The 2,251-nt window shown below is 37.3% G+C and overlaps 1 long non-coding RNA gene across 1 annotated transcript in view; it reads left to right on the forward strand.

The window, feature by feature from the left end:
- Positions 1-329: 329 nt before the first annotated feature.
- Positions 330-2,251, forward strand: part of LOC106874754 (uncharacterized) — a 10,287-nt gene continuing 8,365 nt past the window's right edge. Inside the window, exon 1 of the long non-coding RNA XR_001410052.1 lies at positions 330-709. This is a non-coding gene — a long non-coding RNA (uncharacterized LOC106874754). The remainder of the gene's footprint in view (positions 710-2,251) is intronic.

Consider the following 2,251-nt stretch of genomic DNA (forward strand, 5'->3'; position numbering starts at 1 on the left):
GTGTGTGTGTATATATATATATATATATATATATATATACAGAAAGAGAGCATGCGCTAGAGTGACGAAGAGAGAGAGAAGAGACTTGCATTTCTGCTATATTTTGTCAGAGTCCGAAAAATCCTCTTCTGTATGTTCGCTATTTTTCCAATATGTGTTAATGCTGAAATGAATCAACACTTCCGATGTGGTTAAGTTTACTTCAATATCTATTATTCTGGTGTAGCTCAATGTATTATTGCTTGTGTTGTGTTTGGATGATGTTTCTATAGAAACTGAATGTCTTCCAATGTTTGTTCAGATGACGTTATTTTATCAGAAACCAGCCATGTTACTAAAAGCGTGAATTGCTATGCAACTCAAATGTGGAAACAAACATCCGTCCATGTAACTAGCTCGATCATATATACTTGACAGTCGTCTGTTTGTTTTAGGCAACCTGTCTGGTCTCAAATAACGAACAAGTAAAATCAAAGTGGATAACACAAGAAGAAATAAAGATTTCAATTATATTCAGCCATAGATAAATCTATATACAAAAGTAACGATCTAACAACGAGATGATTGCAGGGAATTGTTACGCTTACATCAGAAAAAAATAGTATATATTTCTCCAAAATACTTACTCAGAGCCAAAATAGCAAAAAATATACAAAATCCACTAACTTTTTTGAAGAGCTAAACTCATCTGCCTTTCGCGGATAGAATGGTAAGTATTGCAACGGAGAACTGTTAATGATTTCCTTAGCAATAGACACTCTACACCACCGTGTAGTTTCCTTAAGGGTGAATTATACTTCCAAATTCGATTGCAAAAAGCTGTGGTCGAGGAACCAATGGTGCCAATGGTCTCAAAATGTTAAAATGTTTGTGGTTCTTCTCTAAATTATATTTATACACACACACACACACACACACACACACACACACACACACACACACATATATATATATATATATATATATATATATATATATATATACACACACACATATATACATACATATACGGCAGTTCCTTCCTACCACATTCACTCACAAGGCTTTAGCAGGCTCGAGGGTATGGAAGAATATACATGCCCAAGGTATCACGAGGAGGGACTAAACCCGGAGCCATACTGTTAGGAAGAGAACTTCTCACCATACAGTCACGTGCGCATTTGCATATCGACATATCCCACTTAATGCATCTACGATTCACCCTTTCTCTTTCTTACAGTATAACTACCACTTTATTTCTAGCCTGTCTCACAGATGCCTTATAAACAAATACCTTTTTCTTTCAGTTGTATCCTTCACTCTTAATTTCATACATTCAAGCTTTCTTAACACCCACTGTGCCTAGAAACCTTTCGAAAATCTGTACGCATGCGCATGCAGGCAAACATTTCACTTGCAGCTGTTACTTTTGTCCATCGCCCTTTGTCTCTTCTTGCGACATGAAAATGCGATATAATTTTTTCATTTCCGCTCATATTGATGTATTATACACGTGCAAGTGCGCATGCGTGTTTATGTATTCGCATACTCACACACATCTCCCTCTCAATCTATGTGTGTGCATATGTGCATATATATATATATACATATATATATATATATATGTGTGTGAGTGTGTGTGTGTGTGTGTTTGTGTGTGTGTGTGTACTATATATGTGTGAGTGAGTATATGAGATAACAAGATATGGTCTCAAGCAACTGTTTTATATATTAATATCTTATGTCCTCGAAGGCAGCCAGGTGGCAGAACCGTCAGCACTCAGGGTAAGATGCTTTGCGGCATTTCGTCCGTCTTTACGTTCTGAGTTCAAATTCCGCCGAGGTCGATTTTGTATTTATATTCTTGCAACAGTCTAGTGTAACTGCTGCATCATCTAATTTTTCCAGTTAACGCTTAACTCATCATTGTCTTTCTACATACACTTTGCTTTATTAGTCTAGCCATTGACCACTTGGTACTTTGACCACGGGTCTGCTAAATTACGACTAACTTGAACCCCGGTTCAAAACCTCCTTCTACATTATCCTCAGTTACCTTTTTGAAGAAAAATCTCTTGGAAGCATTCAGATTAGGTCTACGGTTTCTAGTTAACTCCGTCCCTTTCACTCATACTCTTGGCAGCTCCAGCATAAAAGTTTCATAACTGCCGCCTTTCTAGCTCTGACTAATCCCGAAAAAATGGATTACACACACACACACACACACACACACACACACACACATGTAAACGAGCGAGAGAGAAGTGGGATA

This window comes from Octopus bimaculoides, chromosome 10, assembly GCF_001194135.2.
Source record: "Octopus bimaculoides isolate UCB-OBI-ISO-001 chromosome 10, ASM119413v2, whole genome shotgun sequence".
NCBI classification, from domain to species: Eukaryota; Metazoa; Mollusca; class Cephalopoda; order Octopoda; family Octopodidae; genus Octopus; species Octopus bimaculoides.